Source organism: Cervus elaphus, chromosome 23 (assembly GCF_910594005.1).
Source record: "Cervus elaphus chromosome 23, mCerEla1.1, whole genome shotgun sequence".
Taxonomy (NCBI): domain Eukaryota; kingdom Metazoa; phylum Chordata; class Mammalia; order Artiodactyla; family Cervidae; genus Cervus; species Cervus elaphus.
In genome coordinates, this window is record NC_057837.1 from 3,304,285 (window position 1) to 3,332,121 (window position 27,837).

At 40.0% G+C, this 27,837-nt stretch overlaps 1 protein-coding gene across 3 annotated transcripts in view; it reads left to right on the forward strand.

Moving 5' to 3' along the window:
* ANKEF1 (ankyrin repeat and EF-hand domain containing 1) overlaps positions 1–27,837 on the forward strand; it is an 87,982-nt gene that overhangs the window by 36,170 nt on the left and 23,975 nt on the right. For 2 of the 3 annotated variants that reach the window (XM_043884628.1, XM_043884631.1), the window contains exon 1: positions 26,332–27,007. The exons of the other annotated variant lie outside the window; for it this stretch is intronic. The gene's annotated coding sequence lies outside the window, so the exon portion shown is untranslated. Of the gene's footprint in view, positions 1–26,331; positions 27,008–27,837 lie in introns of those variants that run through there. 3 annotated transcript variants of the gene reach the window in all.

A 27,837-nucleotide genomic window follows, 5' to 3' on the forward strand; every position in this document is an offset into this window, starting at 1 on the left:
GCAACCCCAAGGTCTGCAGCACGCCAGGCCTCTCTGTCCATCACCAACTCTCGGAGCTCACTCAAACTCATGTCCATTGAGTCAGTGATGCCATCCAACCATCTCATCCTCTGACATCTCCTTCTCCCCCTGCCTTCAATCTTTCCCAGCATCAGGGTCTTTTCAAATGAGTCAGTTCTTCGCATCAGGTGGAGTTTCAGCTTCAGCATCAGTCCTTCCAATGAACACCCAGGACTGATCTCCTTTAGGATGGACTGGTTGGATCTCCTTGCAGTCCAAGGGACTCTCAAGAGTCTTCTCCAACACCATAGTTCAAAAGCATCAATTTTTCTGTGCTCAGCTTTCTTCACAGTCCAACTCTCACATCCATACATACTACTGGAAAAACCACAGCCTTGACCAGACAGACCTTTGTTGGCAAAGTAATGTCTCTGCTTTTTAATATGCTATCTAGGTTGGTCAAAGCTTTTCTTCCAAGGAGCAAGCATCTTTTAATTTCATGGCTGCAGTCATCATCTGCAGTGATTTTGGAGCCCAGAAAAATAAAGGCAGCCACTGTTTCCACTGTTTCCCCATCTGTTTGCCATGAAGTGATGGGACCAGATGCCATGATCTTAGTTTTCTGAATGTTGAACTTTAAGCCAACTTTTTCACTCTCCTCTTTTATCTTTCATCTCCACTTTCATCAAGAGGCTCTTTAGTTCTTCTTCACTTTCTGCCATATGGGTGGTGTCATCTGCATATTTGAGGTTATTGATATTTCTCCCAGCAATCTTGACTCCAGCTTGTGCTTCCTCCAGCCCAGTATTTCTCATGATGTACTCTGCATATAAGTTAAATAAGCAGGGTGACAATATACAACCTTGATGTACTCCTTTTCCTATTTGCAACCAGTTTGTTGTTCCATGTCCAGTTCTAACTGTTGCTTCCTGACCTGCATACAGGTTTCTCAAGAGGCAGGTCAGGTGGTTTGGTATTCCCATCTCTTTCAGAATTTTCCACAGTTTATTGTGATCCACACAGTCAAGGGCTTTGGCATAGTCAATAATGAAGAAGTAGATATTTTTCTGGAACTCTCTTGCTTTTTTGATGATCCATTGGATGGAAATTTGGATCCATTGGGTGTTGGCAATTTGATCTTTGGTTCCTCTACCTTTTCTTTTTTTTTTTTTTTAAACATTTATTTTTATTCATTTGGCTGCATAGAGTCTTAGTTGTGGCATGTGGGATCTAGTTCCCTGACCAGGGATCGAACCCAGCCCCCCTGTATCAGGAGCGCAGAGTCTTAGCCACTGGACCACCAGGGAATTCCCTCTACCTTTTCTAAAACCAACTGGAACATCTGGAAGTTCACGGTTCATGTATTGCTGAAGCCTGGCTTGGAGAATTGAGCATTACTTTACTAGCACGTGAGATGAATGCAATTGTGCGGTAGTTTGAACGTTCTTTGGCATTTTTTTTCTTTGGGATTGGAATGAAAACTGACTTTTTCCAGTCCTGTGGCCACTGCTGAGTTTTCCAAATTTGCTGACATATTGATTGCAGCACTTTCACAGCATCACCTTTTAGGATTTGAAATAGCTCAGCTGGAATTCTTCCATCACCTCCCCTAGCTTTATTTGTAGTGATGCTTCCTAAGGCCCACTGGACTTTGCATTCTGGGATGTCTGGCTCTAAGTGAGTGATCACACCATCGTGGTTCAGGGTCATTAAGATATTTTTTTTGTATAGTCCTTCTGTGTATTCTTGCTACCTCTTCTTGATATCTTCTGCTTCTGTTAGGTCCATACCATTTCTGTCCTATATTGAGCCCATCTTTGCATGGAATGTTCCCTTGGTGCCTCTAATTTTCTTGAAGAGATCTCTAGTCTTTCCGATTCTATTGCTTTCCTCTATTTCTTTGCACTGATCACTGAGGAAGGCTTTCTTATCTCTCCTTGCTATTCTTTGGAACTCTGCATTCAAATGGGTATATATTTCCTTTCCTCATTTGCTTTTCGCTTCTCTTCTTTTCTCAGCTATTTGTAAGGTCTCCTCAGACAGCCTTTTTTTTTTTTTTTTTGGCTTTTACTCTATCCATTTTTACAATTAGTGATTTTTTTCTATTTCCTTTTTATTTTTTAAATTATGAAAGTATAACACATTTACAGGACAAAGTTACATATAGTTCCACTATATGTTACAATTAATTTTTAAGTGGATAAATTAATATTTTTTAGTTGGAGTTTCAATATCAAACTTTAAACACTTAACAGAATGAATATACAGAAAAGTAGAAGAATATAGTAAACCTGAAAAGCACTATGAATCTATTCAACATAATTATAATTAAGAATAACTGAATATTTTATAATATACATTACTTGAGTAATCTATAGGAAGAAAATAAATATGACAAAAAGTGTTCCCAAAATGAAGAAAAAATGCACGAAGCAAAAATATTATATTTGGGCAGCATTTAAGCACCAAATTACCATTTCTATTTCCCGGCATCTACCATAATGAATTAAATTCTTGCTGCTTAAAGTAGCAAGAGGTTCTTGCAAATAGCAATTGCATTACCTGGGAGCTGGCTAGAAATGCAGAGTCTTAGGCCTCACCTCAGACCAGCAGAATCTGTATTAAATCCCCAGGCAATTGTTGAGTGCAAGGAAGTTTCAGTAATATTGCTCTAAAACATTAAGCATTTTGATTTCTGCTTTAATCATTGAAAAAGAAACTTTTTAAAAGTAAAGCATCTTAATTTTTTCCTAGTATGTGAAAAATACTTGAAGTATCTTCAAATATCAGAGACAATTTGTAAAGATAGTTGTTACACAATATGAAAAATATTTTAAATGTTAAAATGTTAAATACAAAACTAGAATTTTTCAGTATCTAGAAATGCAACATAACTGAGTAAAAACAACAGAAACCAATATTAGCACATTTCAAGGAGAGTAGGTTGAACTTTGTAAATTGTCATTTTTCCTGCATCAGAAATCAGTGTTTCCAGACCTGAAAGACACATGTACCCTGATGTTCATCTTAGCACTATTTACAACAGCTAGGACATGAAAGCAACATAGATGTCCATTTACAGATAAATGAATAAAGAAGCTGTGGTACATATATACAATGGAATATTACTCAGTCATAAAAGTTAGTTGCTAAATGGTGTTCAACTCTTTGTGATCCCATGGGCTGTAGCCTGCCAGGCTCATCTGTCCATGGAATTCTGTAGGTAAGAATGCTGGAGTGGATAGCCATTGCCTTCTCTGGGGGATCTACCTGATCCAGAGATCGAACCCAGGTCTCCTGCAATGCAAGCAAATATTTTACCATCTGAGCCATCAGGGAAGACTCAAAATGAGTTAGTCACTCGGTCATGGTATTAGCCGTAGGAAGGAATGAATTTGAGTCAGTTCTAATGAGGTGCATGAACCTAGACCCTATTGTACAGAGTGAAGTAAATTGGAAAGAGAAAAACAAATGTATACATATGGAATCTAAAAAGTTGGTACTGATAAATCTATTTGCATAGCAGCAATGGGGACACAGACACAGAGAACAGCTTTATGGACACAGTGGAAGTGGGGGAGAAGGAAAAGGTGGGATGTATGCAGAAAGTAACATGGGAGCTTACATTACCATATGTAAAATACACAGCCAATGGGGATTTGCTGTGTGGCTCAGGGAATTCAGACTGGGACTCTGTAACAACCTGAGGGGGGGATGGGGAGGGGCGAGGGAGGGGACATTCGTATACCTATGGCTGATTCATGGTGATGTTTGGCAGGAACCAACAGAACACTGTAAAGCAATTATCCTTATATATATATATATATATATATATATATATATTTTTTAATTAGTGTTTCCCCTTCCTGAGAGGAGAGGTGGCCAAGCCTCAGCTGACTTGTTTCTCCCTTCCCAAGTGAACCGCGGGGTACATCAGGAGACAACACGGAGACATAACCCCCGACTTAGCTCCTCATTAACAGACACTAGAGAAGCCTCAGTTTCCTGCTTTCACACAAAATCCATCCCCTTCACAACCTCTCACTCTACCCCCACCCCAGTTCTTACCTAGCTTCCCCCAAAGGAAGCTCCCCGCACCAGGTGTGACTCCACTCTGATTATTTATTACTGTGTTTGCATGTGCATTCCCTTACTATGTGCCTTCCTCTCATTAACATGAGGACCAGGTTCCTGTTGCCTGGGCAACAAAAACAGCACTGTGCGCTCTGCGTGGTGACTGGGCCCTACTTATGTGTTTTCTTTTACATTCTTGAATGCTCTCACTTTTATGGTCGAAAGAATGCAACCCTTTCTGCAGTTCTGCCTCATTCCTTGCTTTGTGGCTGTCTGCAGTGAACAGCTGATTTGTCTCATTTGTCTTCTCTTATTTCCCTTAGCTAATGTTGATACTTTCCTTCCCCTTAGTCAGATTCTCCCTTTGAATTGCCCACTCTGGTCAAGGCAGCCAGCTCAATATTTTCTTCTCCTTTTAGATGTCTGTCTAAAATAGTATATTCACCATTAAAATAACCCCATTTATAAAATTTCCTCATCTGCCCTATTTCCTTCCTTTCTTCTCATGCTATAATTATTTGCTACTGTAATAATATAAGGCTAATAGAAAAATGATGCCCTCTGTTATCGTAATTTCTAATAGAAAGCTACATAACATCGTCTGCCCAATCCTTTTTCCTAAAGTTGTGGTTCTTAAGCTTGTCTGTGTGTTGGAATCTCCCAAGTAGTTTAAAAAAACACTAATGCTTGAGTCTCCTCTTCAGAGATTCTGATGTAATCAGTCTGAGATGCAGCCTGGGAGAGGATTTTAGAAATCTTCTCAGTGATTCTAATGTGCAGGTAGTTGGGATGCATGAAAGGTAATACCTTTCCAGGGAGGACTTCCTCACTCCGTTATTTTTGTTATTCCTTGGCATTCATGATGATAAATTACAAATTTACACTTCCCTTAAGGTCTCATGCCAGTCTTGAGTCTATTTTCCCTCCCTTCCATTTCTCTCCTTCCCCTGTTCCAGGCGGCACATTTCAGAGGGTTGACATTCATAGGCTATTTCCTGGGCTCCTGTGACAGCTGAAGCTTTTGCTAAAAGTTTTATAGTTTTACCTCTTATATTTAGGTCTTTGATCCATTTTGAATTAACTTTATGTATAAGATGTGAGGCAGAATGCATTTTGTATATAGATATCCAGTTGTACCAGTATCATTTACTAAAAGACTATTCTGTCCCCCTTGATGTGTTTTGGTAACCTTGTTAAAAAAATAATTTGACCATAGATGTATTGGTTTATTTCTGGACTTTCATTTTTTATTGCATTGATCTATTTGTCTATCCTTATAAGGAGCCTGGTGGGCTACAGTCCAGGGGGTCACAAGAGTCAAACACGACTGAGTGAGCACACTCACACACATCATACTCTTTTGTAGTAAGTTTTAAAATAGTTCTCCAACTCTGTTCTTGTTCAAGATTGTTTTGGCTATTCTGTGTCCCTTGCATTTCTAAATGAATTTTTGGATGAGTTTGTCAATTACTGAGAAAAAGAGAGTTGTGATTTTGATAAGGATCATGTTGACTCTGTAAATCAGGTTGGGCAGCATTGCCATATTGACAATATTAAATATTCCAACCACGAACATGGGCTTTCTTAGCATTTGTTTAGGTTTTTAATTTCTGTCAACAATATTTTGTAATTTTCAGTTACAAGGTTTGCACTTTCTTTTGTTAAAATTTTCCTAAATGTATTAATTTTTGATGCTATTGTAAATTGAATTGTTAATTTCATTTCCTGGCCTTGCACTTTAAAAATCTGCATTTTTAGCAAGCCCTCCGGATGATTCTTATGTATTTGACAGTTTGTGAACTGCTACTCTGTTTAACAAACTCAACCCAAATAATGTTCCACACAACTCGGCCACATTCTGCCTCCTAAAGCTGCTGGCTCTCCAATAAGAAGTGACATGAAGCAGCATTGTTTAGGGGAAATAGAGGCGGGCCCAAAGATACTACTTAATTAAGTGAATTAAATGTTTTAAATAAGAGAAAGTAACTAGATAATACAGAGTTTTCTGCTTTAATTTCTATGCTATAAAAACTAGTATTAAATATCCATTTAATTTAGAAGGAGACTACAGTGTTAATTTGCCTGAGTTATGTGGATAAGTGAACCACTTGAAATAATTATATTGATAATTACCAATTCTCTATTTCATTTATTTTCCATTCTTTTTTCAATAATATTAATAGCAACAATTGCAACACTTATACCTTATAATGAGTGTGTTTACTACACGCTATTCTGTGTTCCGGTTATAGCATGCTTGCGTGCTAAGTCACTCAGTTGTATCTGAGTCTTCGGCCCTATGGAAGCAGTCCGCCAGGCTCCTCTGTCCATGGCATTCTCCAGGCAAGAATACTGGAGTAGTTTACCACGCTCTTCTCCACGAGATCTTCCTGACTCAGGGGTCGAACCCGCATCTCTTAAGTCTCCTGCATTGTCAGGTGAGTTCTTTACCACTAGGCCACCTGGGAAGCCCTCTGGTTCTGGATACGACACCAGTTACTTCTGTGACATTCAGTGAATCACTTAACTTTTCTAACTTGCAATTTCCTCAAGTGAAAAATGAAGAAATTGTAGTAGATTTCTCTAGTATCTCACTCTTTTGGCACCTACACTAGATAACTCTGAATTTCTCTCATGTCTGAACATACCATTTAATTTTATGAACAGTGTATTACAGTCAGTCATTTATGAATAATATAAAGTATGATTCAGAATGAAGGTTCTGTGGTCTGACATTTTTACAGATAAGATACAGCTGTAGATAAAATTCAACACAACATTTATAATTGTAATATATTCTCTCCACTTGCAATGTGCTTTTAGCAAACAGTAGTTAATGAAACAAATTAAACACAAAGAACTTATACTGAGAGTCATTTGAAGTTATTTTAAAATACTTATTTACACATGCCTCCCCCAAATTAACCCTTTTCTGTATATTTACGGTTTATTTTTATTTCCCCCAATTCACTCTAATAATTTAATAAGAACCAATGTGTAAATTACTATATTAACATGAAGAACTAACAGGATGCTTTCCAAAGATGAAGTGAATATTTTGGTAAGAAGCCTTCAAACAGGAAGCATTTACTAATACTTGTCTTTCCTGCCTATTAATTCAGGTTAGCTTTGTCACCCAGGCCAACTTACTAACAGTTTACTATATAGTAAGCATCGCAAGATTTTTGCTAACAATTCTTGCCTTTGACAAACTCTATTTTCAGAAAACTATAAAAATTTATTTCTTCCTCTGATATCATTAATCATTGAAGAGATTGTATTGCTTGCTTTTCTCAGTGTACCTATGGGATGGATAATACACCCATGATACACATTAGTTATCTGATAAATGAAGTCAGTTATCTGAATATATAAATAATAATAATAACAGTAATAATACATATCTCTCTATGGTATCACTGGCCTAAGAGTCCTTAGCAAGTACTTAGTATTCAGCACTTTGATGTCTTATGTCTTATTTCAGGTTTCCTAGAAACAGAGTGTGATCCAGGGATTCTTATTCAGGTAATTTATTGAGGGAGTGCTCTCAGAGGCAACCCATAAGAGACCAAGGAAAGGGGCAGAGTGCCCAAGAAGGAAGCTAAGCATCTGGAAATGTAACTGACATCTAGCTTCAGCCCAAGAGTAGGAATAGCTCTGGGGTGTGAAGAGTGCCGCAGAGCTGTGCATGCTTGCACCCGTTTGATGGGTGAGTGGGTGGGTTGTAACCTCCTAGGCATCTCCTGGTACATGCGCTCCATAGCTCAGGGAAGTCTCAGGAGAAAGGGCGCCTGTGAACCATAGCAGAAGCAGTTATAGCACCTAGAACTGTGCCTGGCATATAACAGATATGTGCTTAATAGTGATTTTTAATGAAATGAAAATGAAAAATCCTTTTGAATAGAAAATTATGTTTAAAATAGTTCAAGTATTCGAAAGCCCTTAGAAAAAAATGAATGAAGAATGAATTTCTGAAATACTAATGAAAGTTAAATGAATTTGGATTCAATTTCCACCTCCATTATCCACATTCATTCCTAAAAGGCACTTTAAAATTACTAGCATGTTGAGAACAGCAAGACAAAAAAACCTAAGTTTCTTTTCCAAACCATTTTATAAAATGTCTTCCTTGTACTGAACATGAATTATTTTAAGAACTTAGCACAGGAAAACAACGTTCCCAATGCATTAGTCATTTTACTGCTTGGTTATAAGAAAGAAAAACAAACAGTATTATGGATCTTACCGGCAAAGCTGGACAGGTAGAAAATATGAAAGTATGCAAAACCAATCAGACTGTGTCTACAGAATTTCTCATCTCAAGTGTAGTTACCAAATTCTCAGCCCATGGTCATATACAGGCTGTAACCCATGTATATGAGCCTGTGAATGCTGCTGCTGCTGCTGCTAAGTCGCTTCAGTCGTGTCTGACTCTGTGCAACCCCATAGACGGCAGCCCACCAAGCCTCCCCCGTCCCTGGGATCCTCCAGGCAAGAACACTGGAGTGGGTTGCCATTTCCTTCTCCAATGCATGAAAGTGAAACGTGAAAGTGAAGTCGCTCAGTCGTGTCTGACTCTTAGTGACCCCATGGACTGCAGCCTACCAGGCTCCTCCATCCATGGGATTTTCCAGGCAAGAGTACTGGGGTGGGGTGCCATCGCCTTCTCTGGAGCCTGTGAATAGCGCAAAATAAATTTTAAATTAGATTTTTTTATAGTACCAGACATGGTAGTCGTTAAAACTAAGATACAGAAAGTGTTATGAATCATGAAAATATAATACTTGAATTCTATTTATTCAAAAGTCTCCACTGAACTGAGCATGTTCTTTTAACTAATTCAATTACCTATCTGAATATGTATTATATTTTAATTATTGCAGCAGTGAAAAGAAACATTGGCTCAGGATGCAACTCATAAAAATAGTTAATTAGCTTGAGGTTAATCATTTAAATTTGTTTTTAATGAAGATCTAATTTGTAGAAAAGTAGTACCTGTAGTTTTTGGAGGTTCATCTCTGTACTCTGATCTATCTATTGCACAAATCAACTTAGAATTGTACTAGTTTATTTCATCCGCTTACCTAGGGAAGTATTAAACAAGAGAGAAAGGTTTGGATTTTCCCATAATTGAAATAAAGTTACAGTGAACTGATGTTTTGCGCTGAAAGTTTTAATTTTTGTTTCAGGTTCAAAGGATTTGTTAACAAAAGAAACCACAAGGGATTTCTGTGTGTTAATTTTATATCCTGCAACTTTACTATATTCATTGATTAGCTCTAGTAATTTTCTGGTAGAGTCTTTAGGGTTTTCTATGTAGAGGATCATGTCTTGCATTCCTATATACTAACAATGAAAAAACAGAAAGAGAAATTAAGGAAACAATACCATTCACCATTGCAACAAAAAGAATAACATACTTAGGAGTATATCTACCTAAAGAAACAAAAGACCTATACATGGAAAACTGTAAAACACTGATGAAAGAAATCAAAGAGGACACAAACAGATGGAGAAACATACCGTGTTCATGGATTGGAAGAATCAATATTGTCAAAATGGCTATTCTACCCAAAGCAATCTATAGATTCAATGCAATCCCTATCAAGCTACCAACAGTATTTTTCACAGAACTAGAACAAATAATTTCACAATTTGTATGGAAATACAGAAAACCTCGAATAGCCAAAGTAATCTTGAGAAAGAAGAATGGAACTGAAGGAATCAACCTGCCTGACTTCAGACTCTACTACAAAGCCACACTCATCAAGACAGTATGGTACTGGCACAAAGACAGAAATATAGATCAATGGAACAGAATAGAAAGCCCAGAGATAAATCCACAAACCTATGGACACCTTATCTTTGACAAAGGAGGCAAGGATATACAGTGGAAAAAAGACAACCTCTTTAACAAGTGGTGCTGGGAAAACTGGTCAGCCACTTGTAAAAGAATGAAACTAGAACACTTTCTAACACCATACACAAAAATAAACTCAAAATGGATTAAAGATCTAAATGTAAGACCAGAAACTATAAAACTCCTAGAGGAGAACATAGGCAAAACACTCTCCGACATAAATCACAGCAAGATCCTCTATGACCCACCTCCCAGAATATTGGAAATAAAAGCAAAACTAAACAAATGGGACCTAATGAAACTTAAAAGCTTTTGCACTACAAAGGAAACTATAAGTAAGGTGAAAAGACAGTCCTCAGATTGGGAGAAAATAATAGCAAATGAAGAAACAGACAAAGGATTAATCTCAAAAATACACAAGCAACTCCTGCAGCTCAATTCCAGAAAAATAAATGACCCAATCAAAAAATGGGCCAGAGAACTAAACAGACATTTCTCCAAACAAGACATACAGATGGCTAACAAACACATGAAAAGATGCTCAACATCACTCATCATTAGAGAAATGCAAATCAAAACCACAATGAAGTACCATTACATGCCAGTCAGGATGGCTGCTATCCAAAAGTCTACAAGCAATAAATGCTGGAGAGGGTGTGGAGAAAAGGGAACCCTCTTACACTGTTGGTGGGAATGCAAACTAGTACAGCCGCTATGGAAAACAGTGTGGAGATTTCTTAAAAAACTGGAAATAGAACTGCCATATGACCCAGCAATCCCACTTCTGGGCATACACACTGAGGAAACCAGATCTGAAAGAGACACGTGCACCCCAATGTTCATCGCAGCACTGTTTATAATAGCCAGGACATGGAAGCAACCTAGATGCCCATCAGCAGATGAATGGATAAGGAAACTGTGGTACATATACACCATGGAATATTACTCAGCCATTAAAAAGAATTCATTTGAACCAGTCCTAATGAGATGGATGAAACTGGAGCCCATTATACAGAGTGAAGTAAGCCAGAAAGATAAAGAACATTACAGCATACTAACACATATATATGGAATTTAGAAAGATGGTAACGATAACCCTATATGCAAAATGGAAAAAGAGACACAGAAATACAGAACAGACTTTTGAACTCTGTGGGAGAAGGTGAGGGTGGGATGTTTCAAAAGAACAGCATGTATACTGTCTATGGTGAAACAGATCACCAGCCCAGGTGGGATGCATGAGACAAGTGCTCGGGCCTGGTGCACTGGGAAGACCCAGAGGAATCGGGTGGAGAGGGAGGTGGGAGGGGGGACCGGGATGGGGAATATGTGTAAATCTATGGCTGATTCATATCAATGTATGACAAAACCCACTGAAATGTTGTGAAGTAATTAGCCTCCAACTAATGAAAAAAAAAAAAAAAAGAAACCACATAAATAAACAATTTCAATATTTAATAGAGAATTATCTAACTTACTTTCAATATATAATCATTAAAAGAAAAGAGAAATAGAAACAGTAGAGGAAAGTAACAGTACATACATCACAGAATCAGGCCAACTAACAATGAGATTCAAACATCACTGGGAAGTCCCATGTAATAGCAATCTGAAGTCTCAGCTGTGGTTTCAAATTGCAATTTGGGAGCTCCCACTTATAATCCCAGGCTGGTTTCATGTTTATCTTTTTACAATACTGTTTGTCTTATCTTATGAGTGGTGAGATTTTCCAGACCCCAGTGGCTGGACAAATCTCCAGGGGCTCAAGAAAATTCCAAGACTCGCTTCCTATAGTGCCGTTCACCTTACTGGTAATAATTGGTGCACTCATGAGCAGGCATGTAGTCCGGGCTCCAGGCAGGTCAGAACCAAGGTCAGAGGCCTGCTCTGCTTCTGGTCTTTGAAGCCTGAACAAGACTTCCTCCATTTTAATTTTCCTAACAGTAGATTTCTGCTATGTTTTGTCTAATCAACAAAACAATGTAGATTTACTTTGCATATATATGGAATAGTAAAAGAGAGTTAAGAAAAATAACTATAAATATGGGCCACATAACAATTATATATTGCATACCAGCTATAATTTCTTGCCGGATATTCAGACCATATTTACATTACACAGCAAGATAGACATCAAGATTTATTTGATAAACATGACAAATGTTGCTGTCAAGATGCAGCATCAGGTTATTTTTGTCACCTCAACATGGCTTAAAAATATAGGAACTTATTCATCTCAGTTTGAATACAGAAGTAGGACAAGGCCAAGATAATTCAAGTGCATTAAAGCTTCAAGCTCTTATAATTTTCTCTGCTAATCTTAGCTGGTTGGCTTTTGTGCTGAAGCTTGCTCCCTCATGGCCAGAAGATGCTGCAGCGTCTCCTAACAGTGAAACCTAACACAAGGCATAAACCTGATTGTCCAATCAAACCACTGGCACATGTTCACCCTTTCATAAATAATCAAATTCTTTGCAAAGCCTGAATTCTTTCTTGGTGATGTAAAAATTAAATGCTTTTCTATTCAATCAATAATCTAGTCTAATCTGGGATTTTCTGTCTAATTCTGTTGTGATAGTAGTCACAAATAGTTAATGAAATCCAGGTAATCAGTACTAGCACAATGTCCATTACTAGTGTGTGCTGGTGGGAAGGAAGGAAAGAGAGAAAAAAGAAGCTGCTTGGATAAGTGATGCTGACGATTTCTTGGTGGCCAAACCTGGCCCACACTGTCTTCTACTGGGATGACCAGCTGCTTGGCATGTAGGGAGAATCTGATTTTTTAGTAATTATTGATGTGATGGTTTCAACATAGCTGGTGGACATGTTTCTCTAGTCAATCCCCCGGCTCTTTTAGCCAAATCTCCGCTGTGTTTCCCTTTGGAGCCCATAAATCATGCACACTCCCTTTAAGAGGTGTGTCCCACTGTTCCAGGCTGGCTCATAATTTCTGCCCATTGGCTAATCTGAGTGATCTCTCTCCTTTGGAAATGGAGAAACCATTTCCATGGGGTCTTATTTGCTGTCCTTTGAGAGCTTGGGGAATGAAGAGAGGGTGGGAGATTCTGCTTACCCCCGCGATCCTGCCGTGAACAGTTGCCTCAGATATGGCAAGGGCCCTCTTGCCTTTAGAAATGTCCAGATTATAAGAAGCAGATTTCATTCACATGGTCCAGCACACATGCAAATTTCAAAAGTTTTATGTTCAGGCCTCTATCCATCTTGACTGATCCACTTGGATGTAGGAAGTGTTCAGGCACCAAATTCTGATTTCTCCGAATTCTGCCTCCTTTTGTATATTTCTCTTTCCACAATCTCCTGTTTATACCACCTGTGGTATGACTGGGGGTGGGATGGGAATAGATCAAGCATATTACGTCAAAGTCTCCATTAAACCTGGCCATGAGTCATACGGCTGGGGGATGATCTTGACAGAGGAAAACGCCTGGAAGCTGCAGGCAGGGCTTCAGGCATCTGAAGTTTTCATTGGAGCTGAAGGGTCCACTTCCTAGATCATTTACTCACAGGGCTTCTGGCTGGAGGCCCCAGGTCTTTGCACACAGGCCCCACCCTGGGCTTCCCATGTGTCCTTGTAACAGAGCAGCTGACTTTCTCCATAGCAATTGGAATGTTCTGAAGAGGAGAGTATCAGAAACCACAATATCTTTTATGACCTCATCTTAGATGTCACATACTGTCATAGTCACTTCATTCTAGTCATTACAAATAAGACCAAATCCTGGATCTGTGAAAGGGGCGGGGAATTCAGCTCCACTTTTTTTGAAGCGAGGGTCAAAGAACAAGTGGACGCTTTAACCCACCACAGTGTTTTTATTCTTTTCACTGAGGCAAGAAAAGAAATTTAAGTTTACTAAGCTTTCATGGTAAAGGTTCTGACTCCAGTGTGTGTGTGTGTGTGTGTGTGTGTGTGTGTGTGTGTGTGTGTTGGGGTGGGATGGTTACTTTGCTACCACCAAGCAGTTCTCAGAATCCACCTGTTCAGTTCCGTCACTCAGTCATGTTTGACTCTTTGCAACCCAATGGACTACAGCACACCATGCTTCCCTGTCCGTCACTATCTCCTGGAGCTTGCTCAAACTAATATCCATTGAGTCGGTGATGCCATTCATCCATCTCATGCTCTGTCATCCCCTTCTCCTCCCACCTTCAATCTTTCCCAGCATAAGGGTTTTTTCCAATGAGTCAGTTCTTTGTATCAGGTGGCCAAAGTATTGGAGCTTCAACTTCAGCATCAGTCCTTTCAATGAACACCCAGGGCTGATTTCCTTTAGGATGGACTGGTTGGATCTCCTTGCAGTCCAATGGACTCAAGTGTCTTCTCCAACACCACAGTTCAAAAGCATCAGTTCTTTAGCACTCAGCTTTCTTCATGGTCCAACTCTCACATCCATACATGACTACTGGAAAAACCATAGCCTTGACTAGATGGACCTTTATCAGTAAAGTAATGTCTCTGCTTTTTAATATGCTGTCTAGATTTGTCATAACTTTTCTTCCAAGGAGAAAGCATCTTTTAATTTCGTGGCTGCAGTCACCATCTGAAGTGATTTTGGAGCCCCAAATAATAAAGTCTCTCACTGTTTCCATTGTTTCCCCATCTATTTGCCATGAAGTGATGGGGCCAGATGCCATGATCTTAGTTTTGTGAATGCTGAGTTTTAAGCCAACCTTTTCACTCTCCTCTTTCACTTTTATCTTAGTTCTTTAGTTCTTCTTTGCTTTCTACCATAAAGGTGGTGTCTTCTGCATATCTGAGGTTTTTGATATTTCTCTCAGCAATCTTGATTCCAGTTTGTGCTTCATCCAGCCCAGCGTTTCTCGTGATGTACACTGCATATAAGTTAAATAAGCAGGGTGACAATTTACAGCCTTGACATACTCCTTTCCTGACCTAACAGAAGCAGAAGATATTAAGAAGAGAAGGCAAGAATACACAGAAGAACTATACAAAAATATCCTAATGACCCAGATAACCACAGTGATGTGATCACTCACCTAGAGTCAGACATCCTTGACTGAAGTCACATCCTTGAGTGAAGTCAAGTGGGCCTTAGGAAGTGTCACTACAAATAAAGCTAGGGGAGGTGATGGAAGAATTCCAGCTGAGTTATTTCAAATCCTAAAAGGTGATGCTGTGAAAGTGCTGCACTCAATATGCCAGCAAATTTTGAAAACTTAGCAGTGGCCACAGGACTGGAAAAGCTCCATTTTCATTCTAATCCCAAAGAAAGGCAATGCCAAAGAATCTTCAAACTACCACACAGTTGCACTCATCTCACAAGCTAGCTAAGTAATGCTCAAAATCCTCCAAGTGAGGCTTCAACAGTATGTGAACTGAGAACTTCCAGATGTTCAAGCTGGATTTAGAAAAGGCAGAGGAACCAGATCAAATTGCCATCATTGGATCATAGAAAAAGCAAGAGAATCCCATGGGTGTCCTACAATTCAACTCAATTCTGATACTATCTACCCATGTTACCATCAGGGTAGAGGGTTCATTCCCACAAGACTGCCCTTCACTTCAGATGCCAATAGTAAGTCAAGGTTGTCACCTAGATTTCTGACAAAACTGCTGTACATTGGAGGTTCCCATGATCCCTTCTTTGGATTTGGTTAATTTGCTAGAATGGCTCAAAAGACTCAGTGTCTGCTCACTACATTGTTGGTGTATTACAAACAATATTAAAGGATATTAATCAATAGCCAGATGAAGAGATCCATAGGGCAAAGTCCTGAGTCCTGACAAAGGAGTTACTGTTTCTGTGGAGTCTGAACACCCGCACAGTGGCACATGGAAACTTCCTGGTTCTACCTGGAAGCTCTCTAAATCTCATCCTTTTGGGGGTTTATGGAGGCTTTATGACATAGCTGTGATTGATTAGCTAATTGGCCATTGGTGATTGATTCATCCTCCAACCCCTCTTCCCTCTCCGGAGGTAGGGGGTTGGGATTAGAAGCTCCAACCTGCTAATCACAAGGGTGTTTCTCCTGAAAACCAGTCCCCATCCTTAGGTGGGGTTCAAAGGTCACCTCATTAACATAACAAAAAGACGTCTTTGTTTCTCTCATCGTTTAGGAATTCCAAGGGTTTCAGGAGCTCTGTGCCAGAAATGGGGGTGAAGACCAAAGATATTTCTTACTATAAATCACAGTATCACACATGGTTAGCAGGCAAGGAAGCTGAGACACAAGCCCAGATAATGACTCTGGTGCCCAAGCTCATAAGAACAATGTGAAACTGGCCTTTCGGTGAGAAAAGATTGGTTTCTTAGGACTATGTCATACGTGTTGACATAGAAGAGTCATACTGTCAATAATGCAACTGTCTCAGATTTGAAACTCTAAATTATCTTGGCCAACTCAAGAGTTGCAATTGGGCTTGGAGGGAATCTCGCTAAGAAGACTGGAGGGATATAACAAGATCATTCCCAAGATCTCATCTAGGGGTGGAAAAGTAAAATGGGGAAGTGAAATTGTTTTTAGATTAAGGGAAGCATAAGTGAACAGAACATATGGAGATAGGTGGGGGAAAGTTATACTATTTTTATAAAATAAAATAATAGATTATTAGTGACTGAAAATGGAAGGCGGTTATTAATCAGATAGAAAAGCCTATCAGATTTCCTAAGTTAGCAAGGAGGAATTTGAATAAATCAGAAAAATAAAGAAAAAGATATTATAGTAGAATAAACCAAATACATTGATAAAAAAAAGTTTAAAAATAAGAGATTGAGGTATAGCAAACAAAAAAGAAATGAATATTGAACTAGGAAGAAGGAAAAGTTATGAACATTATCTAAGAAGAGACGTTATTTAACAATAAAAGGCAAAAGTTAGGCATCAGATATGTCATAAATTTATATGCACAAACAATATGGCAGCTAAATACATTAAGCAGAAATTAATAGGAATATAAGACAAATGATAAAAATATACTCATGCAAGAAATTTAATGTATTCTAAAAGATCAATACAGTGAATTTAAAAATAGCCAAATACATGGTGTAGAGGTTCAGAATGAACTTCCCCTAAAATGTGTACTTTTGGATGAGGATTATTTTGAGCTAATAGAAATCAAGATCCTGAAGGTTTAAAAGAAACTGCCGCTCTTCCTTTAACTACCCAGATGAATTTAAGCTGGGTCTCCTTCCCAGGAAGGACTTATTACTACAGATATACTTTATCTAAGTACCCTCATCTATATAGCAGGGCAATTTGGTTACCAGACATCTTTTTTTTTTTTTTTCCTTTATTTATTTTTTTTTTCCCCAGTGGGTTTTGTCATACATTGATATGAATCAGCCATAGATTTACACGTATTCCCCATCCCGATCCCCCCTCCCTTTTTTTTTCTTATCATCCTGTGAAAGACCCTTCTGTGCTCAGAAGCCCCAAGCCCCTATCCCATTCCTTAGCTCAGGATGGTATATAGAACTCATTTTACACTTCTGTTTCTGATCCTCTGATATATGTGAGGTTCTCTGACCCTCTCATGTATGTGTAGTTCCCATATGTCTTAAATAATGTATATTCTCTTGTTAATCTATATCATATCAATTTAATTCTTAGATCATCCAGAAGAACTTAGAGGGGTGAGGAAAATTTTCTTTCCCTCCAACAGGATCTAAGTAATACCAGCTGTTGTTCAGTCACTAAGTCATGTCCGACTCTTTGCCACACCATGGACTGCAGCACACCAGGCTTCTCTGTCCTTCACCATCTCCCGAAGTTTGCTCAAACTTGTGTCAATTGAGTCATGATGCCATCCAACCATCTCATCCTCTGTCACCCCTTTCTCCCCCTGCCCTCAATCTTTCCCAGCATCAGGGTCTTTTCCAATGAGTTGACCCTTCACATCAGGTGGCCAAAGTATTGGAGCTTCAGCATCCGTCCTTCCAATGAACATTCAGGGTTGATTTCCCTTAAGATTGACTGGTTTGACCATCTTGCTGTCCAAGGGACTCTCAAGTGTTTCTCCAACACCACAGTTTGAAAGCATCAATTCTTTACTATGCAGTCGTCTTTATGGTCCAACTCTCACATCCATACATGACTACTGGAAAAACCATGGATTTGACTATGTAGACATTTGTCAACAAAGTGATGTCTTTGCTTTTCTTTTTCTCTTGTTTTGTTTTGTTTTTAACCTCTGTTAAAAATTTTTATCATTTATATCAACACGTCTCTTATTGTTACAAGGATACAATATAAGCTGTATTTTCTTCCAGGTAAGATTTCAGAACAAAGGCACTAACAGATTCTGAAATACAATTTTGTTTTCATAGGTATGCATACATGTATATGGACACACATGCACATATATGTATGTACATAAAATATGTGTGAAAAGCTTGTATATATGTCATTTAGATTACATGTTAATTAATTAATAAACACAAATAAGAATTTAAATAACTTAATATTCCCACCCTAGTACTATAAGCTAATCCTTCTGTTTTACTATAACTTTTCTCAAAAGTGAATATGGAAATATTTTTTCTACACATATTGCTTCATTTCTACCTTAATTATACCATTGCCTTTATTACTGATGTCTTTGCCTTTTAACATGTTTTCTAGGTTGTCACAGTTTTTCTTCCAAGGAGCAAGCATCTTAATTTTGTGGCTGCGGTCACCATACGCACTGAGTTTGGAGCCCAAGAAATTAAAATCTGTCACCGTTTCCATTGTTTCCCCCATGTATTTGCCAGATGTCATGATCTTCATTTTTTGAATACTGAATTTTAAGCCAGCTGTTTCACTCTCCTCTCCTCCATCAAGAGGCTTTTCAGTTCCTCTTTTCTTTCTGCTATTAAAGTGGTATCATCTGCATATCTGAGGTTGTTGATATTTCTCCTGGCAGTGATTCCAGCATGTTATTCATTCAGCCTGGCATTTGCATGATGTACTCTGCATAAGTTAAATAAGCAGGGTGACAATATACAGCCTTGATGTACTCCTTTCCCGATTTGGAACCAGTCTGTTGTTCCATGTCCGGTTCTAACTGTTGCTTCTTGAACTGCATATAGACGTCTAAGAAGACAGGTAAGGTGGTCGGGTATTCCTGTCTCTTTAAGAATTTAGTATACTAGTAGCCTATGAATAATGAAAATATGCTGGTGTCAAATTAAAATGCACGACATAAAAGTTGTGAGTTTAAGTTTTATTAAGGATCCTACTGAGGACTATAACCTAGGAGACAATGACTCAGTTAGTCCCAAAGAAACTGCTCCAAGGAGACAAGGAGAAAGCAAGTTTATATATGATTCATGGCTAGGGAACACATGCAGTCAATCATACATCTTGGTGAAAGATTATTGCTAATCACAAAGAACATGTATGTGGAGTTAATGATTTTAGTGTTTTGCTATGTATGGGAAGATGCAAGAATCTAGGTTCATTAGCATTCTCCCTCAAATATACATCAAACTATCGAAGAGGACTACTTATCCAAAGCACAGAGTGCCTTGTCTTATTTTTCATCCTGAATTCCTCTCCGAGTGCACTGTTTGTGGGCAACTGCAGTGGATTATATCTCACCCCTAATAGAGTCAAGGAGTAAGGAACATCCTTTTGCTCTTCTTTCTTCACTGTGGATCAAGAGAATTTTTGAGGTGTTTACTTCAGATTCACGATCATTTCCACATATGATCAGAGAAAAGTGCAGATCCTGACATAAATACATTTATCTACAAACTGTTCATATTCTAAAGGAGAGTTGCTCAATATTTCTTCAACTCAGGGATTGTTTGCTAACTGCTATAATGAACATGGATCAATCTAAATTCTTAATCGAAGCATTGACAGACCAAACTTGGGTCAGGTCCACTTGCCACCACTAAGCAAGGCCACTTTACTGACACCAGGTTGCAGCAACAAAAAATATAGTGTTTATTTGCAGGGCACCAAGCAAGGAAAGAGAACCCCCTGGATGCAAGGAGATCCAGCCAGTCCATCCTGAAGGAGATCAGTCCTGGGTGCTCATTGGAAGGCCTGATGCTGAGGCTGAAGCTCCAGTACTTTTTCCACCTTATGCGAAGAAGTGACTCATTTGAAGCAACCCTGATGCTGGGAAAGATTGAAGGCAGGAGGAGAAGGGGACAACAGAGGATGAGATGGTTGGATGGCATCACCGACTCGATGGACATGAGTTTGAGCAAACTCGGGAGTTGGTGGTGGACAGGGAGGCCTGGCGTGCTGCAGTTGTGAAGAGTTAGACACAATTGAGCAACTGAACTGAACTGAACTGAAGCAAGGAAAAAGGCTTCCTAGGTGGCACAGTGGTAAAGAATTCCCCTGCAATGCAAGAGACGCAGGTTCAGTCCCTGGGTTGAGAAGATCCCCTGGAGGAGGAAATGGCAACCTGCTCCAGTATCCTAGCCTAGAAAATTCCATGGACAGAGGAGCCTGGAAGGCTTCAGTCCATGGGGTTGCAAAGAGTTTGACATGACAGCACAACACAACAGTAGCAGCAAGCAAGGAGAAAGGGCAGTTCATGGTCAGAAGAGACAAACTTACCAGTGGCTTTCAAGGGAAGTTTTTCAAAGACAATGTTTACAGTGAGCGTGGCAGTTCACAACTTCCCAGGTGGCTCAGTGGTCAAGAAGCTATCTGCCAATGCAGGAGACACGGGAGGTGTGGGTTCAGTTCCTGGGTTGGGACGGTTTCCTGGAGTAGGAAATGGCAACCCATTCCTGTTATGCCCGATGTCCGAATCCCCAAGCGGGAAGAGAGAAGGCCTCCAAGACAATGCAACTTGCAAAAAGGGAAGTTTATTGCTGACTCAAGTCAGGGCTCCTGCCGCATCCAACGCAGTGGTGCGGGGTCAGAGAACCCTGAGCCCAAGCTGTTACACAAATTTATAGGGTGAGCACACGCCGTTGGTAGTTGGTTTAAGCAGATTGCAAAGCAATTTCATTGGTCAAAACTTTCGCACGCGGGACTTTCCCGGGGGTTTCCGCCCCATTCCTAATTGGCAAACAGCAGTCAGTGTTAAGCGAAAGCTGATCCAGGTGGCCTGATAATCTTACCACCCAGAAGTAGGAAGGCCTACTCCTAATCTAAGCTGCCTGCCATGGCATTACTTCTCCTCGCCTCACAATTCCAATATTCTTGTCTGGAAATGTCCATGAATAGAGCAGCCTGATGGGCTACATTCCACAGGGTTGCAAAGAGTCAGACATGACTGAGCACACAGGCAGGGCAGTTCATGGAGCACACACGCATGTACCACGTGGCAGTTCATGGACTTTCTTCTCATTGGTTGGTGGTGAGGTAACAAGGTGATGTTCATGAATCTTAATAATCAGATGCCAAACAGTCTGGGGTCTAGGTGCTGTGGTCAGCAGGAAGCCACCATTCTCCACCTTGGTGGGAGGGGAGGGGTCTTAGTTTCTGCAAAACAATTCAAAGATAAGGCATGGTATGTCTATCTCCTGAGGAGGAACTAGAACTCTGTTTTGCAGAGTTTAAGCTATTGCTTAAATTACTGTTTAAGCTATTGCTTAAGCTATCACTACTTTTCTTGCTTAACTGCTTTTCTTTTGTGTGTTCCTTCACTACTTGAGACTGTTCTTTGGAACTCAAATAAAGCTTAGAGGAATTTGTTGTTATTGCTTTCAAAAACAAGAAGTGAGAGACAAAAAGGGACTCTTGTAGGTGGGCCCTGCAGGGCCTTGCTGAGTTTCAACCCCTTCTTTTCTTTGATTCTCCTCAATTCCAAGGGGAACAGGGGCACAGCAAGAAAGTGAATACGGTTTTGGACAGAGGTTAATGATAAACTCAGCAGAGGAGCTCAGGTTTAGGGGGACTTGGTTCCAGAAGCATTAAGCAGAATTCTTCATTGTCAACTAATTTATTTTCCATTTCAAAGCTATTTGACATGTTTTCATTTCCCTTTTGAAAAGAAAGGGAAATCCTTTCTTATCAATCCATCAATCCTTATCGATCCATCATTTACTTGTATAACACAAAAATTTTAAATGTGCAGTGTAAAATGGTAAATAACCTTCCCAACAGCACAGAGGTACCCTGAGAGGTTTAGTATTTTTAGAGGGGAAAACTATTAACACATGAATGTGATAAAAGATGAAATTTGTAAATATTTGTGAAAATATAAGAATAACAACAAACTCTACCTTGTTTTCATCTTATGAAAAGGTCCACAATGATTCAGTAAATTTTACTTCCAATTAAATGTTCTATCACCCTCTGGCATGCCATACAGATATGAATTCATATTTCAATATTTTTCACATTTAACTGATATAATTGCATCTATGGAATGACTATTCCATGGTCTGCTTTAATAAAGATGTGTGAGATAATTCAGTAGAATTACTTTTATTTATCAAGCATTTTGTAGAAAGCCTGGGACTATGTAAGAAATACTAAATTACATAGTTGTAATTTAAAGATAAAGTTTTATTTAATATCAGATAAAGAGTGAAGCACAAGTTAGATTATGGACAGAGAACTTAGCCCATGCACCCATCTGTCTCCCAGTTTGTGTTGGGAATGTAGGTGTGCTACCAAACCAGATGTGTGTGCTCAATCCTCAGCAAGCCAAAGGCTGAGACGCAGAGGTTTGTAACTGAGCTTATTCACAAAGCAGCCACGTGAGGAGAGAGGAGAACTAGTCTCAGATCCAACTCCTTGAAGGCAAGGGATTGGGGATATTTATGGAGGAAGTAGGGAACAGGGTATGATTTTTGGAAGAAGGGGGAAAGGTGAGGTCATTGATGTTCTGAGCCTGTGCATTTGGGTTACATGTTTCTGTATATTTAAAATGGAGCCACTTGGCATGTGAGGGTGATTTCCCATCATCTGAGGTCAATGAGCCATCATCAGACACCTGCCCAGGGCCTGTTTTAGGGTTGATGATCCCAACCTGCTGCCTGGGACTGGGCCAGATTCAAGTTTCTATAAAGCAACTGGGCTGTGTGAAGCTGGGAAGGAATGCAATCAAAGAGAAAAAAAGAAGGAAAATAACTAAAGCAAGCTTAATTAATGAAGGCAGTTTATAAGCAAAGGGGTTTTAACAAGCTGTTACTGAGAATATCTCTTGTTTTGTAAGACAAGCTCAAGAATTTCTGTTAGTTTATCACCTTCTGTTAACTCTATGGGGCATGGCTTCAGGCATAGGGTAGCAAAATTTGCCACCCCAAGTATCTTTGTCAGGTAGATTATTTTGAGATAAAAACAATCAAGGCCTCAAGAGTCAGGGCATCTTTCTTTTGACCTCCCCATTCTGGCTCAGATGCTAAAGAATGTGCCTGCAATGCAGGAGACCCGGGTTGGGAAGATTCCCTAGAGAAAGGAATGGCAACCCACTCCAGTATTCTTGCCTGGAGAATTCCACGGACAGAGGAGCCTGGCGGGCTACAGTCCATACAGTCGCAAGGAGTTGGACAGGACTGAGCAACTAACACTTTCACTCTTTTCACAGACTGAATAATTTGATGAAGGGCCTGTTCTTTATCTTGTTTCTTCAAATATTTTGTTTACCAAATATTTGCTCTTTCATCTCCACTTGAATCGTTTCTCTCCCCTTTGAAGCCCCAAACCCCTATCCCCAACAACCTCTTTTGTCTTTGGCTGAAGATGGCATTAAATGCCTTAAAGGTGAGGGCTCCTGCCATATTGGCAAGTGAGCTCAGTTTTCTTGGGTCTCTCGCCTGTATACATGTTACTAAACTTTTGGTTGATTTTCTCCTGTTAATCTGTCTCGTCAATTTAATTCTCAGACCACTCAGAAGGACCTAGAAGGGTAGAGGAAAGGCTTTTCCTACCCAACAGTAAAAACTCCATAAACTTTTCTGTCAAGTTTTCATTAGTTTATATTCTATTAATGCCCTTTCCTCCCATTTTTTTTTTCTTTGTGTTGCCCAAGTTCTGACAACTCTGCTGCCAAATGGCTAAGGGGAAAAAATAAAGTTCAAGTTAAGCACTATTCTGTGTTGTTAAGATCTCTGGTGAAAGAGGGGGAAAGGTTGTCTATTTACTAACGTGGAATTTCTAAAATTTTACCCTTGTATGCCTGCTGCCTCATTAGAGGAAGCTGGTATTTATCAATATACTGCTCAGGCAAACTAACCTCCCTAGGCTACAAAAAGGTTACAATCAAACATGATTATCTATTGCCAAGCTACTTTTCAGCTACCTGCTCATAAAATCAAAGAGAATTTTTACTGAACCCAGAGATTACCCTTTCAGGGGAAAATTTCCCTGAAACCATCTTATAAGAGTGAGTCAGACTGCTTTGTTTATCTCCAAGGTCTTGATCAACTAACAAACATTTGCCCAACTTCTACTCAGAATATTTGCACCAAGAGTTATGATAAGTCCAAGCATAGTTTACACATGACTAATCTGTTCCCTTGGACTTCTAGGTGTGTCTCTTCCCAAACCTACCAAATCCTCAAATAACTTTAGGAACCTTCTCCAGAGCTGAACATCAGCATCAACTTTGTCTCCAGAATGAGGAAGACTACCGTGGTAAAAATCCACTGATGACCTGTAATAGAGAGTTTGAATTGTTCATCTACTGAAGCATTCCCCAAGAATCAGTCACATTTGTCCACCAGAGCCAAGATGAGCTCATTTATTGTTTTTTGTTTTGTCTGTTTGTTTTTCATATTTGGCCACATCTTGTGGCTTGAGGCTTATGCCCTGTGAGGGATCAAACCTTCACCCTTGGCAATGAAAACACAAGCCCTAACCCCTGGACTGCCAGGGAATTCCCGAGATCATTCATATTAAGCCTACTTCCTTTACAGCTTGTAAGGGTAGCTGATAATATTCTGGTTTTACAAACTGAGACCCAAGTGAGTGACTTCCTCTTCACTGACAAACCCCACTAGATCAACAAGCCAAACCTAAATGTGAGGCTTTCCCTACGTTGAGAAACAGTAATAAAAGAAATAGTGCCCTGATTCTATTAAAATAATCTGAGTTGTGTGGTGCCTGCTTGAGGGTGAATAGTGTAGCTTTCCAATAAATAGATACATGCAATCAAAGCTTTTAGACCAACAATTAGTAATCAGAGCATACAAAATAAAATCATGAAATAGACTGGCAAAAAGTTAAAAGTGTAACAAAAGCAAATTTTGGCTAAGACACATACTTGTAACTGGAGTCTAAATTGTTATACACACCTGGAAAACAAGTTGACATTATCTTGACATTATAAAAGACCTATGACCCAGAAATTTCACTCTTAAGTATATACCTTAAAGACACTCTTGAACTTGAGAATCTAAAGACACGTACAAACATGATTATAACATCATTGCTTTTAATAATAAATACTGGAGACAGCCTAAATACTCAACAGTAGTAGAACAGATTTAGATAGGGAATGGAATGGTGATACAATGGAAGAGTTTACAGCTGTTAAGATAAAGGAGCAACAATTAAACATATCAAAAATATACATTTCAAAAATAAGATGTTGAAAAAAACATCAAAACAATAACACACTATTCTGTACCATTTTTATAAATTCTGAAAACATGCAATACTGAATACATATTATTTAGGGAAGTTTTCATAGAAAGCAACACATTTTTCAAAAGCCAGGGGATGATCAGTACAAAATTCACAATAGTGGTTATCTCTGAGGTCAGAAAAGGGCAGATGCAGTATAGCAGAAAAACCCAGGCTCTCGAGGCAGACTGCTTTCTCTTTAGCCATGGTATGGTTTCATTCTTCATACTTTCCATGTGTTATATATTAACTGATTGCTCTCCTGTGTTCATGGAATAGTCCTCAATCATATTTTTAAATAAAGTGTAAACTAGAAGATAGGTGGGATAAGGAACTATTGCTTTTAATTAGAAGCTATTACATACTATTTTAAAAAGCATACATATTTTATATTCACATGAACAAATAAAACTTTCAGAATTTGCCTCCAAAATAGTGTGTATGTGTTGGGGGATTGGGGGGTGGGTAGGGATATTAGGGCAATTTTGTAGGCCCTGAAATAAAATTATCTCCATGATATATTTTGTCCTGTTTGTACATAAATTTTTTAAGTATATGTGTATATATATACATTTCTTAGAGTATGAAAAGAACATTTCTAGGATCCATGAGAAAGAAAATTTGTAAGAATCTACAGCAGTTATCTCCTCTGACAGGTAGATTCCCTTTTCATTTTATTGTATAATATATTGTATTTTCATTTAACTTTACTGTTTAATTAACTAATTTAATTAATCAATGCTATTTGAGCTTAAGGCTTCCCTGTAGCTCAGACAGTAAAGAATCTCCTTGCAGCGCAGGAGACCTGGGTTCCAAACCTGAGTCGGGAAGATCCCCTGGAGAAGGGAATGGCAATCCACTCCACTATTCTTGCTTGGAGATCTCATGGACAGAGGAGTCTGACGGGCCACAGTCCATGGGGTCGCAAAGTGTTGGACACGACTGAGCTACTAACACGCTATATGAGCTTTATCTTTCTGATTAAATTACTTTTTGAATGAGGGCAGGAGGTGGGAAAAGAGGATGAGGAGGGGAGGCCTCCTGGAGACCGCAGCAAGGGCCGCAGCTCCCCCCCCCGCTCCCCCCCGCCCCGCCATCCGCTCTGTGAGCGCTGACCCCCTCCCGCATCCTAGTCGGGGGCCCCCCTCCAGGACCGGGCCACCCCGTGGGCAGGGCGGCGGGCGGTGGGCGGAGACGAGACTCTGCCGCCCCGCCCCGCCCCGCCCCGCGCACCTGGCCGGTTGCCGTGGCAGCAGGCCTCTCACGCTCGCCTGGACCTCACAATCGTCCAGGCCGCCGGCCCCTCCCCCGCCCCCTGCGGAGACCTGGCCGCGCGTTCGCCCTCGGCGGTTCCGGAGCCCAAGGACACACACACTCGCTTCCCCGCAACCCCACGCGCCTGCTAGCCTGCTCTGCCCAAAGGGACACCATTCACGACTGGCCGCCCAAGCCGGGCTGGGGGAGCCCAGGGTCGAGTCTGGGACCCGCGCCAAAACCCGCCCCCTCGAGAGGAGGCGCGTCGGGGCGATGACATCCTTGGCTCCTGATCCTCGAGGCAACTAAGAGGTGAGCTCGGCACCTTCGTCCCTGTCACCTGGACTTTTGAAATGACGTCATACCCTCCCTCCCTTCTAGATTTTTCTGAGACTTAAAATTGTAGGGGACAGTAAAGAACACCCGAAATGTAAACCTTGTCTTATGGATGAGCTGAAACCCACAGATGTTTGATTTATTCATGGCCAGCCTGTGTGAAGAGACTTGGCTAAATTCTTTACAAAGCTGATCTCATTTCTGCTTCACACAGTCGGTGAAGTGTGCAGTATTCTTATCCCCATTTCACAGGTGAAGAGAGCAAGGCATAAGCTAGGTAGGTGGCTTGTCAAGGTTTATTCAACTCCTTTGTATAGATAATGTCGCAGAGGAGGAGGAAACACAAGGTGGGGTGGGGCGGGGGGAGCAACAGATCTGGTTTCCAATGTACACCCTTTTCACTGTACCCCTCCTCTTTCTAACCAATCACACTTGCCTCATAGGCTCCTTTGAGACGTTCATGAACTCTGTGGATCTCTCCCTACAAGGGAAAAATGCACCTGGACACACACACCCTGTGGATTTCCATATGATTTCAGAATATCCAGACTCCAAACATGAACTTCAATTTGAGGAATTCCATTCTTTCCACTACCTTTTGAGACTGTCCACAGGGATATTTAGATAGGGGTTTTCCAAGATGCTCCAGGGCCACCCACACGTACTGAGATGTGTGTGTATGTTGTGACCCTCCTGAGGATCAGAGATGCTATACAATCTACGGGCAACCCAGGACTAGAGGGCAGGACTTCTGTTTCCCCCAAGGGGGTCAGTCTTATCAGTTGGTCACAAAGAACACTACACAA